Genomic DNA, 16,525 nt, shown 5'->3' with positions numbered 1-16,525 from the left:
AGGTTGTATAAACAGATCTCCCAGTTGTTAGAATCCTTAATAGCAGGGTGTTTTTTTAAATAATCAAGAGTACAAAATCCTTCCTTCCAAGTGAAATATAGCTCAGTCACTGAATTATTCACGCAGGTGAATAAAAATGATAAGGCTTACATTTCAGTTTTCATAATCAGTTATAACCATGTACATTTATCTGTACATGCAAAATCTTTCATTGACCATAGCTTACAAGAGTAGATGGACTTCTAATCTAAATTCAGTTATTTTTACAATTTAGTACTATTGTTCTTATATAAATGATAACTGTTAGTACTGAATGAACTAACATTATTAGCATTAATATTACAAGTAGACTGTTCTAATTTTAATGGTTTAATAATTAAATTTGTGCCCAAACCTGACTAAATATTTAACATGCAAGATCACTTTTTCTATCAATGCAACATTGTGAGGTTTTTATTATTATCCCACATTTGAATAGGGCCACAGAGTCTTAAAGAGGATGACTTGTCAAAATTCTATAACTAGTTAAGTGGCCATATTTTTGACACCAAAGACTTTTATTAAAATTTAATTCTGGAACAAGTTTTCTTTTTAATAAATATCTTCTCATGGAGAACTTAATGACTGAAGTATATACACTTCCAAAGATAAGTTAATAAGATGAATGCTAAGTAATTACAAACACTGTTTGCCTTTAATACACTCCCCCAAGTAGATACTCAAGAAGAGCATTACCATGCTCTTAATTATCTTATGCTAGTTTTTCTTTCTCTCAAGATACAACTGTGAATTTTTAATTAAAACAACAATATATTGTAGCAATTAAAATAAGAGAGTGGTACCTATAATAAGAAAGTAAATCACTCTCTCTGATGTTTCTAATGTCCCTTAACTATATAATGGCTAGTAGATATTTCTGTTCTTTCATTCTTGTTATGTAATCTTGAAAGACATAGAATTGTGACTTTTTCATGCATAGGAAAATGCAGATCTTTTATCCAGATCATAAAAAAGTTGAATTCACAGAAAAAGATTAAAATGGTGATTACCAGAGGCTTTATGAACAGATGAAAAGGTGACATATTAGTGAAAGAATATCATTTAAGTAAGGAAAAGAGGAATGAGATAAAAAAGGTTTATTTTACATTGTGGTGAGCATAGTTAATGGTACTATACTGTATAGTTTAAAATAGATAAAAAGTGGATTATAAGTGTCCAGACTATACACATGAAAAGATAGATGTTTGATAAAATGCATATCATAATAGCTTGAATTATCCATTTCTAAATGTGTATGCTTATCAGCTGAAGACTAAATGTGCAATTGAAAAGGAACATCACAGAAATGATGTTGTATACCATAATTTTGTGTTAATTATAAATAGATTACTAGAGATAAGTGCTTGTGGCTCACACCTGTAATCTTAGTGCTCAGGAGACTGAAATATGAGGGTTAAAGTCAAAAGGCTGCCAGGGCATAAATATCCACAGGCCATTATGGATTATGTCCCCTCATATTTTTTCTTAAATTCAACTAATTATTGATTTAAATTCAACTCTCAAGAATTAATCTGAGATTATTTACACCCTTAACTCTTTCATACTATGTGGCACAATTTAATTACATATAACCCTGATTAGTATATGAATATAGTGGGAATAAACAGGATGCAATCATGGGGAAGAGACACAGATTTGCATCATTCCCAAGACCAGATTCATTTAATAGAATAGTAATATTATCCCAAGTCCTTGCAGATATAAGGAGGGTGAATGCTTAAAGACAGAGCTCTGCCAGCAAAAGGTAATATCTATCATATAGGAAAAAAAAAACCATGTGCTGTATCACATGTATTTATTAAACTAAGGAATAATGTTAGGCTTTGTAAGATTATTAATTGTGATTATAATTAATACATTTGTGTGCAATTATTGTATAAATTATCATTAACCATCTAAATTTTGTTATAATTACTTTACTAACAGAATTGTTATCATGTGAATATATTTAGCCATATTACACTGGCATAGATGTATTTAACTCATCAGGTAATAGTAGAATTTGACTAAGTAATTGTCACACAAGTTATGTTTGTGGTGAGTTTGAATATTGATCATAGTGCTAGTAAACTGCACTTTTTATTAGGATTTAAATCCAGAGGCAATCTAAGAAAAATTAGCTCACTAAAAAGGAATAAAATGACATTGTTCAAAAAAAGAAAAAAATTACAAAATGAGACATGTCAGAGAAAATATTGTAACTGATTTAACCTGCAGAACAGAACTTTAAATTCATAGCTAATTTTAGAAGAAGTTTGACATAATGGCTGCCGTTAAAATTATGTAATATTTCAGATTATGACATTTTTGATATTGATGAGTATATTTTAAAGCAGAATAAACCAAAAAGAAACAGGAAAAGCAAAATTATGCTTAATAAGCAATATTTAGATTTCTGTTGATATTTATGTTAATACAAATTCAAATGTTTTGCTATGTTTACTTAAAATGACACCGGATTCTGGAAGAATTGCAATCAAATTTGATTTTAGAAAGATACCACAAAATATCTTTTCATGAATAAATTATAGAAGCCATGTTGAAAAACAATATATCCATAGCTAATTGATCATCAGAGATAAATAAGATTTAAAATGAAAGACTCATGCTTTTAAATTGAGTCTTGTTAATCTATTACTTGTTGTTATTTTTGCCAAGTCCCATTATCTCTTCTATACTGCGGGTTTCCATTCCTTTAGAGAAAACATAAATGTTAGTGAAAGTTGAAGTACTAGTCATAGATTTTCAAATTTACAGTATAATTATTATTGAAACTGTTATTATCATTATTGTAAATCAAATGATTCATTTGAGAGTATAGTTAAAAATTATGCATCAATCTCTATGATACTAATGGGAAATATATAAAGTTGGCAAATGTATAGTCATTGCCTTCAAGAAGTTCCATTTCTACGAGACAGATAAAGAGATCTTCACACAATTACAGTAATATGGAATAATGTGTGACTAATATAATATTAAAGGCACATAAAATTTCTATGAAAACCAGGAGTTGTTGGCTCATACTTACAATCCAAGATATAAATATTGTCTTGTAGATATCAGTGTTGCATTGTTGGTTCCCCTATATTGTCCTCTGTCTCACGATTCTGTTGTTCCTCTTCCCCTCACTAATTCAAATAAATGTATAAGCACTACCCGGGTAACAAAATCAAACACACTGACAACAAGGGATATACCATAGGGGGAAGAACATACAAAAGAAACGAGAAATCACATACTACATAAAAATCAACAACAAATAAAAACCTCTTGTGTCCATGTCTTGGAGTTCATTTCACTTACCCTCATCTTATATGGTCATAGATACATAGCTGTTGAGCTATTCTGCTCATATGCAAAGATTATCCTAGACGTATATTAATTATTGCAAATAAGGGAAACTATGGGACCTATTCTTCTTTGGGTATGGCTTACTTCATTTAATATGATTTTTCCAAGTCTTTCCATTTCCTAACAAATGGGGCAGTGTCATTTTTTATGTTTTTTATTGTGAAAATACTTTGCAGAGGGCTTACAGTTACCTGAGCAAGGTAATGAGTACATTTCTTATTAAGGGTTGTTGCCTTCTCCTTTGTTTTTCCCCTACCATCCCTTCCCTCCCACCTCCACAACTACACTTCTTCTTTTGCCTAAATTGTAAGTTCGCTTTACAACATAGTTTCTTGTACATCTCATTGTTACAGTAGTTCAAACTGTATCCCTATTTAAACATTTTGGTTTTTCTTTTCCCCTCCCCACATTATACTGACATCAAATACAGTGAAAACAGGGGTTATACCTTGGGGGAAGAACATACAAAGCAAGAAAAAATCACATGGTCTTGTTTGTGATTATTTACGTAAATGCCCAAAAGTGGGATTCCTGGGTCATAGGGGAGCTCTATGTGGAGTCTTTTCAGGAACCTCCACATTACTTTCCAAAGTGGTTAACAAGTTTACATTCTCACTATCAAAGCAGTAGGGTTCCCTTCTATCCACATCCCCTCCAGCATCTGTTGTTATTAGAGTTCTTGATTCTAACTGGGGTGAGGTGATATCTCAATGTTGTTTTGATTTGCATTTCTTTTATGGCTAGAGAGGTTGAGCATTTCTTCATGTGTCTATTGGCCATCCTTCTTTCCTCTTCAGAGAAGTTTCTCTTTAAGTTTTTAGCCCACTTATTTATTGGACAGTTATTTTTTGAAGATTTGTTGTAGGGGGATTTAATTTTTTGAGTTCCAGGTATATTTTAGATATGAGACCCTTGTCCATTGTATGGCTAGTGAAGATGTTCATCCAATGCGTTGGCTTTCTATTGAGCTTGCTAGCTATGTCCTTTGCCATGCACAAGCTCTGCAATTTTATGCAGTCCCATTTGTCCAACCTTTCTTTGATTTGTTGTGCTTCTGGGTCTCTATTCAGAAAATTTTGGCCTGTGCCAAGGAAACCTGGGGTTTCTCCTATTCCATCCTGTAATGTTTTCAGAGTATCTATTTTTACTCTGAGGTCTTTGATCCATTTGGAGTTGATTCTGGTGCAGGGTGATATATAAGAATCTAGCTTTAGTTTTCTACAAGTAGTTAACCATTTTGCCAGCACCATTTACTGAAAAGGATGTCTTTTTTTTTTTTTTTGTAAATCAGTGGAATTTTTAAAATGTTTTCCAGGCATTTGTTTCTTATCTTTCATGATGATCTTGTGTAGACACAGGCAATGTTTTAAAATTTTTCACATGAGGAAGCCAATGCTCATCAAGATGAAGTAACCACTCAAAACACATGGACATATTGAGAATAAGAACACAGTCTTAAGTTTTAAATGTGTGAAAATGGAATAATGAAGCTTGTCAAAATTAGGGAATGGGGAGGAAGAAATGAGGGAAAATGGCAGCAGAGACTATTATGTATACATAAATTGTCATGTCACAATGAGGTCTTCTTTTACAACGAGGGTGGCTCAGTGGTAGAGCGCTTTCCTTGCATGCCTAAGGCCCTGGGTTCTATTCCTCAGCACCACATAAGCAAAAGGAAAAAAGCTGGAAGTGGCGCTGTGGCTCAAGTGGTACAGTGCTAGCCTTGAGCTGAAGAGCTGAGGGACAGCGGGTAGGCCCAGAGTTCAGGCCCCACGACTGGACCCCCCCCCAAAAAAATAATGTCTTTCTTAATTGTAACCCCTCTGTACAGTATTGTCACAATTTAAGAAATGGTGCTAAGCAAAATGAACCCCAATATAGAGACACAAGAGGGTTTATCTTTGTTGCTGTTGTTCTTAATGTACTTATAATGTACTATGTTTGTTTTGTATGTTCTTCCCTTTTTCACTGTATTTGATTCTGGTGCCCTGTCTTGTATATACATTTTTTTTTCTAATTTGGGGAGGGGAAGGGAAATAACAAAATGCTGAAACAAGGGTACAGGCTGACCCATGGCAAAAATGAGATGTACAAGACACTATGTTGAAAATGAACTTTACAACTTCAGTGGGAGAGGGAGGAGTTGAGGAGGTAGGGAAGGAAGGGATGGCTGGGGAAAAAAAAAACAAGGAGCAGTTAACAATGCTCAAGAGGAAATGTACTCATTACTTTACTCGTGTAACCTCTCTGAACAGTATCTTTACAATAAAAAATTTAAAAAAAACAAAAAAATCACATGGTACCTTATAAATACATTAGAAACAGTATCAAGAAAGGAAAAAAAATGTGTCCCGATCTTTGGGTTCATTTTGCTTAACTTCATCTTATCTAGTCATATGTACCTAGCTTTTGACCTTTTCTGCTTGTCCTAGTCATATACTAGTTATTTCAAATAAGGGAAACCATGGGACCTATATTTCTTTGGACCTGGCTTATTTCACTAAATATAACTTTTTCCAAATCTTTTTATCTCCTAACAAATGGGGTGATTGTCATGCTTTCTGATGGAAGCATAGAATTCCATTGTGTATATATACCACATTTTCTTGATCCATTCATCTACTGAGGGGCATCTGGGTTGGTTCCATATCTTAGCTATGGTAAATAATGCTGCAATAAACATAATTGTGCTGGTAGGTTTAGTATGGTCTTATTTGTGATCATTTGGATAAATTCCCAAAAGAGGGATTGCTAGGTCACAGGGGAGCTCTATGTGGAGTCTTTTGTGGAACCTCCATACTGCTTTCTAAAGTGGTTGAACAAGTTTACACTCCCACCAACAATGCAGTAGGTTCATTCTTTCTGATAGAAATATAGAATTCCAGTTTGTCTGTGTGTGTGCGTGCGTGTGTGCGTGTGTGTGTGTGTGTGTGTGTGTGTGTGTGTGTGTCATATTTTCTTGATCCATTCATCTACTGACGGGCATCTGGGTTGGTACCATAGCTTAGCTATGGTGAACAATGCTGTGATAAACATAGTTGTGCTGGTAGGTTTAGTATGGCCTTATTTGTGATCCTTTGGGTAGATGCCCAGAAATGTGATTGCTGGGTGATAAGGGAGTTCTTTACTCCTTTGAGGAACCTGCATACTGCTTTCCAGAATTGCTAAACAAGTATACACTCCCACTAAGAGTGCACTGAGGTTCCCTTTTTGCCACATCCCCTCTAGTGTCTGTTGCTATTAGATTTCTTGATTATAACCATTCTGACGTTAGGTGTGTTCTCAATGTTGTTTTGATTTGTGTTTCTGTTATGGCCAGAGAAGTTAAGCATTTCTTCATGTGTCTATTTTTCCTTCTTATTTCCTCTTCAGAGAAGTCTCTTTTTAAGTCTTTAGCCACTTATTAATAGGTTAGTTTTTTCTTTGAGGATTTGATTTTGGGCGATTTTATTTTTTGAGTTTCAATTATATTTTAGATATGAGGCCTTCAGTACTGAATATTTTATCTCTACTCTTGAAACCTATAAATCAGGAAAAATATTACTTTCAATATATTACCGATCATTGACAATGCATGTATTTACCCAAGAGTGCTGAGATTTGTAAGATTAATGCTAATTTTATACCTGTTAATGTAACATACATTCTGTAGCCCACAAATCAAAGAACAATTTTGATCTCCAAATAATTTTTTGAGATACTGGAATAGGAATTTAGGAATTTTCAACTTGCTCGACAGACATTCCAACTACTTTGAAACACAATTCCAGCATTGTTGCTTCAGTAATTCTCAGGTAGAATATTCAATTCCTTTTCCTGGGTTTGCTGAAAGTGTGATTCTTCTACTTATGCCTTTCATTTAGCTAGGGGAATAGGTACGTGCACACTTCCATACTCATATTTTGTTGAGGTAGGTTTTGCTAAATATTGCCCAAGTGAGCTTCTTATCATGGTATCTCGAGATCCCTCCTCTGGTAGCTGTGATAACTGCTGAGTCACCACCTAGGACTTATAAATGAGTCAGAATGTGGTTTGTTCATATGGAATCTTCTCTTTGTGAATTTGCAGGGAATGTTGCTGGAATGAATATTACAGCAACCCAGTTGATTAAAGCAATAGTAGGGCTTGAGAAAGCTCAATTTTTGGAAGCAGTGTACATGGTGCTAAGTCATGTTACAGAGAAATCTTTCCTAAAAGGAAAACTCAATCAATGCAGCAAAATTTATTGTCTTATTCTATGACATTGCTGCAGCCACATGGCCTTTTAATGACCTCTACCCTGCTCTGGTAGCAACCATAAACATCAAGCAAGTCACTCCATCCATATGATTATTAGGTTTTAGCAGCAGAACATTTTACAATTATGGTATTTGCACTGCTTTTCTTTAAATATAATTGTTCACATTTGATAGACTTCAGTGTAATGCAAATGTGTATTTTATATGCATTGAAAAAGAAAGAAGAGTCCTCTTCCTAGGTGCTGCTTACAGAGGTGGCTGCCTTCTCCTCCTTCTCGAGGCATAATGGCCACCCTCAGACCTCTGGTGAAGCACAAGATCATCAAAAAGAGGACCAAGAAATTCATCCACCAGCAGTCTGACTGATATATCAAGATTAAGCATAACTGGCATAAACCCGGGGGTTTTGAGAACATGGTGCAGAGGAAATTCAAGGGCAAGGTCTTGATGCCCAACATTGCTTATGGGAGAAACAAGAAAACAAAGCACATGCTGCCCAGTGGATTCCGGAAGTTCCTGCTCCACAACGTTAAGGAACTGGAAGTGCTGCTCATGTGCAACAAGTTTTACTCCTCTGAGATTGCCCACATCTCCTCCAAGAACTGAAAAGCCACTGTGGAAAGCGCAGCCCAGCTAGCCATCAGAGTCACCAATCACAATGCCAGGCTGCGCAGTGAAGAAAACGAATAGATGGTTCCCATAAACCTTTTATTTGGGCTTAAATAAGCCACAGAAACTGCAAAAAAAAAAAGAAGAAGAAAAGAAAAAGAAAAAAATGTGTGATGTACCTTATTGCCTTATTTACTTTGTTGTGATTGCTCAGAATAGAACCAGCAAATATCTCTGAAGTATGGCTGTGGTCCCAAACCAGAGAACGAGATAGAGACAAAGAAATAGAAAAGAAATTTTAAAGTAATGAAAAAGATTTTCCTGAGGTAAAAATCAAATTTGACAATATTTGTTGAAACATAACACTGTATATCTGGGGAAACTGACATAAGTTGTCTATCTCCAAAAACTATTAACTGAAAATACTAGACTTTAAGAAAACATACAGACCCAAGATCAATTTGCCTGTAAGGTGAGGATGGTTGTATTAACATTAGTCCTTTTAGCTATAACAATTTATTCCAGAAAACAATTTCATGGCATGTAACTTAAAAAATACATCAAGTATTTTATGTACATTCCAACAGATCTTCAACCACAGAGGTCATAGAAAAGTTCTTGAAAAATAACTGAGATCTTACTCCATGAAGTCTTCTAAGAAGCAAATAAAAAACATATTATATAGAAGAAATTTTAGTATGAATTTCTTCCTTAACAAGACCACTTGTATTTAAAAGCATGACTAACACAGAAAGCATGGGAGAGTAGAATAATTTTGCTGATTACTTTTACAAGTATTAACTAGAAATAAGCAGATGTTTAATCACACTAATTGTTAGGGAAAGTGAGTATACATGTATTACTAGATGACTTTGACAGTTTTCATAAGAGAATAAACAGCTAGTAACATCTCTAATTTGCCAAAAAGGTAGATTTAAGTGTATTTTTATTTTGTGCTGATACTGAAACTTGACATAAGGGCCTATGTATACTTGCTTGGCCTTTATTGCTCAAGAGTAGTGCTCTACTACTTGAGCCACATTTTTGTTGTGGCTTTTTACTGCTTAATTGGAGATGAGATTCTTAAGAAATTTCTTGCCAGGTTAATTTGAAACCATGACTCTCAGATAACTCTCAGACTACAACTTCCTGAGCTTCTAGAATTTAGGGTACCCTATAATATATATATATATATATATATATATATATATATATAAATCGTGTGTGTATGTGTGTATGTGTATGTGTTTAATTTGGGGAGGGGAAGGGGAATAACCAAACACTGAAACAAGGACACAGGATGACCCATTGCAACAATGATACCCACAAGACAGTACATTGGAAATGAAATTTACAACTTTGAGGGTGGGGAGGAGAGAGGGAGGTGGGGTGGTAAGGGATAGTGGGAGAACAACAAATGAAGAGGTAACAATGTTCGACAAGTAATGTACTCACTACTTTACTAAAGTAACTGTAACACCTCTGTACATCATCTTTACAATAAAATAAAAATTTTACAAAAGCATGAACTCTCAGTGCCCACGGGCATTGGTTTAAAATGTAATGATTTTTAATTCTAATTTGTCTGCAATACCAAATTTTCAGAGAAATAAAAAAAGAGAGAAATTAATGAAAGTTGAAGTCATTTCTTGGTGGTAGAATACTTATTTATCCTGTGTGTGTCACTGAGTTTGATCCTCAGTAACATGGTCAAAATTTGAGCAAGACCAAAATAGTCAGAGTTTCTATACAACAGAAGTTATTTGACATATAACAGGTTACATCCAAATAAACCCATCATAAATTGAAAATATCCTAAGTCAAAATGCATTGAATACAAGTACTGACTGAGTTAAATGCCAGAGCATATCTGACATCAAGAAGTCTCCCAAACTAGGTCTTTATCCAAATGGAAAAAAAAATCATGACGAAAGCAAGAAAAATATTAATCCTGCAATGCTTCTTTTTCAGGAAGAAAAGAGGGGGTCAAATATCCTCAGCCCTGACTTTGTGGCTACTGATATAAACCTCAAGTTCAAATAGGCTGAGAGGAAAATAGACATGTATTAATAGGCAGACTTGATAAAATTGTGAAGTTCATCATTTTTTCAGGTTTATGTCTCCATGATCCTAGAAAAATCACTGTTGTTTGGGGGAAAATTTGATCCCCATAGTGAGATTATGGTTCCCGCTTTGAGAAAAAGAAAACAAAACTGTCTTACTTTTGGATATCCCATTTAAGACTTCATCTCATTACAAGAAATATATTGTCAAGGTTCTACATTTGTTGATCTGAAGGAGGCTACAAGAAAGAACTGCTGCAGTACAGTGGTCTGAAACAGAATACGTAAAAACATCTTTAACAACATGTTGATTATGGCACCCTTGAAAATCTTGGTGTACCCAGCCTTCTACAAGCTTCAGATGAACATTATTTTAAAATTTCAACATATTCATATACAGAGTTGAATAGGACTCAGCTAAATTTTGGTGCCCATACTAGGGCTTGAACTCAGTGCCTGGGCCTTGTCCCTGAGGTTTTGTGCTTGAGGCTAGTGGTCTACCACCTGAACTACAGCTCCACTTCTAGCTATGTGGGGCACATTGGCAGCAAAGATGGCACTGAGAGGTTTACCTTAAAATCTGACTGGATAAAGTTTAGGTGCATGATAGGGTGTGACCTTTACAGTGATTGGTTGGTTCCTTTCCCTCCCCTTCCATGTCCCCCGGTTTTTCCGCATTAAAAAGTGCTGGCTGTGTGGTAATAAATGAGTTCTTGCTTGACATGACTCTCCGTTGTCTCTGATTGTCTCCGGGGCTAAGGGAGGCTGGGGAACAGGTGAGAAGCACACTTACCTGTCCTCGGACCCGTCCGGATGAAGATCCAACATAGCTTTGTGGTGGTTATTAGAAGATAAGAGTCTCATGAACTTTCCTGCCTGTGCTGAAGTTTAATCATGATCCACAGATCTCAGTCTTCAAAGTAGCTAGGATTATAGGTTCTAGGGACTAAACCAAAGTTTTAAGACAATAAAGGAAGGTATTACAAAATGAAGGCAAAGATTTTAAGCTTTTATCCTTGTTTTTGCTACTCATTGTCTATGTGCAGGTCAAAGTATCCTCTAAGTACTTGTGACACAATCATTTCAATATTATACCTTAGTGACACAGTACACAGGAAAGAATTCATGTATCTCTCATTATTAAATGGTTGACCTAGAACTATATTCCACTTTCATTTCCCAGAATTGCTAGAGAGTAAATATCACATTGCTACCTCAGGAAAAGTTCAAAATTGAAAACTCAAAGTATGGTTTCTTCTGAATACATTTTCTCTTTGCATAATTACAAAGTTAAGCAGTGTTCAATTGAACTACCAGATGTTAACTGCAGAAATATGCAACTTTGCTCAAATTGAAGATAAAAGAATAGGTCATGGGCAAAAGAAGCCAGTTTACTGTGGGTAGAAAGGTCAAAGAAATGAATTCTTCTCTGGTCTCCAAAATGAATTCAGTCCTGTCAAGCAACTGATTTAAAGTCACTGAGACCTATTCTGAATTTCATTTCTGTAAGACAAAATATTTTCGGTTTTTAAGCCAGTAAAATGTATAGGTTGTATACAAACAATATAATTGATAACTTTAGCATATTTTAATTTTTTTGGAACTGGATATTAAACCCAAAGTCTTGTACATGCTAGACAAACATTCTACCACTGAACTACATCCTTAGTACTTAAACCTAGCTGTAGTAATCCTAGTATACATATAAAAGAAATTAAAAGAGTTGTTCATATTAAAACATACATGATTAGTCCCAAGAATATTACGCATAATCTCTAAAAAGAGGAAACAATTCAAATATTTGGATAAACAAAATAAGTCATGTTAATAGATATGATTCATAAATAAAAGAGAATTATTACTGCTATACGCTATGGCATGGATAAAACTTGAAAATAATTAGGAATTATAAAAATACTCTGATTCTAACTATATGAAACATTCAGAATATGTATATCTATCGAAAAAGAAAATAGATTACAAACTACTGAAGAGGATAGCATATTATGGGGAAGAGTTTCTTGCTGGGATGATAAAAATGTTCCAAATTGTGATGCTGATGACTATGCAACATTTTGTGCATACTAAAAAATTTCAAATTATATACTTTAAATGAGTGAATGATATGTTATATATGTATCAACTAAATTGTTGGCAAAGACATGAACATAAAAGGATTTGCTTTGTCTTATTCATTTATATAATTTATTTTCAAAATTAATAAGGTCATGTTAAATATAAAGTATTAGAATACTCAACTGAGAATGTTATGAAGAATTAAATTCTACCTTGTTGATTAAATTGTGTGTGTCTGTGTGTGTATGTGTGTGTGTGTGTGTGTGTGTGTGTGTCGTATTTTTACTGGCAAAATACTCCTGATATCTTTTTAAGTCCTTTCCTGAGTCTACAATGTGTTCTATTTGGAATCCTTCAAGCCATAATTAAGCACTTGATTTGCTTATTAAATTTCAATATATATGATATGTCCAAAGTGAGAACATTTCTACAAGGCTGAATAGGCTCTGAGTACCTTAATCATTGTTTGACTTATTGTAAATTCACATACAGTCTTGGAGAAATGGATATTTTTGAGATTTTTATTAACAATTTTAGGTAGTAATATATGTCCTGTAATTCCTTTGACAATTTCAAATAAGATTATTATGTTTTATTACAGCAGAAAGCATTAACCCTATCTAATAGAACACTGAACATAGATTCCTTACTGAGAAGGTAAATCAATGACAATTTGTCTTTATCCAGAGACTAGTGAATTCAAATGTATGTATTTCTTGCACTTAAGCATTGCTTTTCTATGACTCATGGCACTTTGCTCTTTTTTTTTTGGAAAAAATTCATCACTGTGATTATGCACAATTACATTGTAATCATGGCAGATTTCTACATGTGCATTTCTTTTTTGCTTTTGAAATCCCATAGCTTTCTTTTCAAACTTACTTTTTAAGATATACTTTTGGTGCAGAATGACAATCTAAGCATTTGAAAATTTAACCTCTAACTTCCAAAATACTAACATAAAAGAGGTGTGCGTGCATCCAGTAAAATTTTCATTACTTTGGCATTACAAAAATACAGTATTAAGTTGGTCTCCATAAAATGAGGAAATTTTTATTATCACATAATAAACTATAAAATTTTGTTTGCACTCAATAGATATGACATTAATTATGTCATATTGCTCCTCATTTTCCTCCTTTCTGTAAAAGAATCTCTACTGTTGAGACTAAGGCATATTTAATCTTTCACCTTTAATATTTCAATTATCTTATTGTTTCATGTCATTCTACAAAGTCTTTCATTTCTCTTTAAATATTTTACCAAAGTAGTCTTTGCAATATTGCTATTTATCTTGTTCATAGTTCAGATCATTTTAATGGAAAGATTTCATGAGCAGGTCTCATGTTTTATTATAGGATCTTAAAATCAGAATCCCTTAAAAGGAATAATGAACAGTTAGCAGTTTTAACTGGAAAGCCATTTATTTGCTTAATTTAAATTAAGAGATAGAAAGGAGAAACTAAATTTGAGAAACATAACAATGTGTTTCTAAATCTATCCACTCCCCCAAAACAAACATAAAATCAAACAATGCAACAAATAAAGCTGCCTTTTCAGCAGTGTTTATAATAGAGTACTCTAAACTTCAAAATTCTTTTAAGAAAAAAATACATCAGATTGCTGATTGCTTCACTACTACCTTTTCTTTAATCCAGTAGGCATACAATAGAAGCAGCAGAAGTTTAAAAGATTACCAAAAAAACCAAAACAAAACAAAAAAACAAAACAACAACAACACCACACACACACACACAAATACAAACCAGCAGAGAGGAGAGCAAAGTATTAGAAGAAGCCAATACAAAATCACTTCCAGAAAGGGAACACAAAAGATTAATCCAAAAATTCAGAACACAAGTTATAACTTGGCTGTTCATAGACCTGGCTGTGAAAATAGGGTAGAAATGTGGTGGGAATCAAGAAGGTAACTGATGAAAGCAATACATCTGGTTCAAATCAAATATACAGGCATGAGGGAGCACTTAGAGGTGAGATAGTGGGGAAAAAAGAAAGATAATAAATAGCTTATATGAGTATTCATTTATTTGTAAGTGATATATTCCAGGACTCTAAATCACAAAATGTAATACGACTATATGCTATAATTTTTCATGTACATTTAAAAAAGATTATCATTAGTTCAACAAGTAATCACTCTCAAGTATAATAAATTATAGCCCTAAAAGAAATGCAAATGAAAACAACATTAGGATTCCACCTCACCCCTGTCAGAATAGCTAGAATCAAGAAATCTAATAGCAACAGATGCTGGAGGGGATGTGACCAAAAGAGAACCGACTTCATTATAAGTGGGAATGTAAACTTGCTAAACCACTTTGGAAAGTAGTATGGATGTTCCTCAAAAGACTCCACATGGAGCTCCCCTATGACACAGCAATCCCACTTTTGGGCATTTACTCAAATCATCACAAACAAGGCTATCCTAAAGTTACCAGTACAACTATGTTTATCACAGCGTTATTCACCATATATAAGATATGGAAGCAACCCAGATGCCCCTCAGTAGATGAATGGTTCAAGGAAATGTTGTATAAATACACAATGGAATTCTATGCCTCCATCAGAAAGAATGACATCGCCCCATTTGTTAGGAAATGGAAAGACTTGGAAAAAATTATATTAAGTGAAGTAAGCCAGGTCCAAAAAAATATAGGTCCCATGGTTTCCCTTATTTGCAATAACTAGTATATGACTAAGACAAGAAGAAAAGGTCAAAAGCTATGTATATTTGACCATATAAGATTATATTAACTGAAATGAACCCCAAGACAGGGATGCAAGAGGTTTATCTTTGTCCCTGTTCTTCTTAATGTATTTATAATATTCTATGTGGGTTTTTTTTGGTTCTTTTGTATGTTCCTCCCCCATGGTATAACTCATTTTCACTCTATTTGATTCCGGTGCCCAGCATCTTGTATATACACTTCCTTTTTCTAATTTGGGAGGGGAAGGGACAAAATGCTTAAATATGATACAGGTTGACCCATTATGTACAAGACACTATGTTGAAAACGAACTTTACAACTTGTGGCTGGGAGGGAGAGAAGAGTTGGGGAGGTGAGGAGGGAAGTGATGGTAGGGGAAAAACAAAGGAGGAGGTAACAATGCTCGATATGAAATGTACTAATTGTACGCCCACTGTACACTTTTCACAATAAAAACGTATTTGAAAAAGAATAATAAAAAGCACAATATTAATAAATAGTACAATAAATAATATGCATATGATCTCTCATTCTTAAAATGTACTCGTGTCATTTGTGGGGTTATTATCTAAGAAATGAATACTTAAGTAATTTCTTCATTGTGTGAACATTATGGAGTGTAGTTATACAACCTCGTACAATCTAGCTCTCTTGTACATATGTTATTGCTCCTAGACTGCAACCAGAACAACACATAGTGAATACTGTAGGTAGTTGTAGCATAATTGTATCTGTGTGTAAAACATATAAAAGTATCATATAGTACAATAGTAAAAGATAATTCATTTATCATGAATGTGTCATACAGGACCAGAAGTTATTGTGGATTGATCAGTGTGTGAGGGGAGAGTGCATATGAAGACTTAAGAAATTATGTCTCTACAATATGGTACTGTACACATAGTTTATGCTGAATTTATTAGGAATATATTTCTCCAGTAATAAATTTTACTTGATTTATGATATTTTGCTTTATGCAATTTTATTTTAGTTTTTCACTCTTTTAGTAACCCTAAGCTTAAAATATAAATACAGTATACATCTATGCAATTTTAATTTCTTGTTTATGTTGTTGTCCTGTAAGTTTATGTCTATTTTATTGTGAACATACTCTACAGAGGGGTTACAATTACATTTGCAAGATAATGAGTACATTTCTTTTTTTTTCAACTTTTCCAACATATTTGTCTTTTATTTCTGTCCTTCATAAGGAGACTAATACAGGTGAAATAAATGGTGAATAAGGTATTTTCTTTTTCCTCTTGGGATATGTAAATTCTTTTTTTTAATATATTTATTTATTTTTTATTTGTGAACATACTGTACAGAGGGGTTACAATTACATGGGCAGGATAATGCGTACATTTCTTACCAAGCATTGCAGCCTCCTCCTTTG

At 33.8% G+C, this 16,525-nt stretch overlaps 1 pseudogene; it reads left to right on the top strand.

Annotated features, from left to right (window-relative positions):
• The first annotated feature begins 7,937 nt into the window (after positions 1-7,937).
• On the top strand, positions 7,938-8,342 carry LOC105992173 (annotated as a pseudogene).
• Positions 8,343-16,525: the final 8,183 nt, after the last annotated feature.

This window comes from Dipodomys ordii, unplaced genomic scaffold, assembly GCF_000151885.1.
Source record: "Dipodomys ordii isolate 6190 unplaced genomic scaffold, Dord_2.0 Scaffold80, whole genome shotgun sequence".
Lineage (NCBI taxonomy): Eukaryota > Metazoa > Chordata > Mammalia > Rodentia > Heteromyidae > Dipodomys > Dipodomys ordii.
The sequence above is the reverse complement of the archived record's forward strand: the minus strand, read 5'-3'. Positions and strand labels throughout refer to the sequence as shown.